Below are 523 nucleotides of genomic sequence, written 5' to 3' on the forward strand. Positions count from 1 at the left end.
TGAAAATAGCGTGAGTGCGAATCAGACTCTTGGGGTATCAAACTCAACACTCACTCACTCAGGCAAGTTGCTCACACACTCTGTGCCTCAGTTCCTCATTTGTTGAATGGGAATGACAATAATAATCCTCACCTTGCAGAGCTTTTGTTAGAACAAAAAGTGTTAAAACATGTAAATGCTTAGAGTGGTACCTTGCATACAGTAAGTGCTCATGAAATATTAGAGATTACTCTTGTACTGCTGTCCCTCTGACTTTGTTTTTGCTGTTACTACTAACATGTCTCCCCGTTTCTGCATATCAAATTACCATTCCTCTTCAAGACCAGGTGCTTTATCTTTTATAGAATTCGTATGACCATTAAAACTAAATGTTATGCTATAAATGACTGGAGTCTGGTTCACCCCTATCAAAGTGCACTCCTCTGAGTGGATTTCAGTTGCATGCCCAGGAGCCATTGTTCTGTGCACAGGAGGCTGAAATCTCAGGAGCAGGGTGAAAATATGATGTTGTGCCCTTCGATGT

Source organism: Pteropus vampyrus, unplaced genomic scaffold, assembly GCF_000151845.1.
Source record: "Pteropus vampyrus isolate Shadow unplaced genomic scaffold, Pvam_2.0 Scaffold155, whole genome shotgun sequence".
Classification (NCBI taxonomy): Eukaryota; Metazoa; Chordata; class Mammalia; order Chiroptera; family Pteropodidae; genus Pteropus; species Pteropus vampyrus.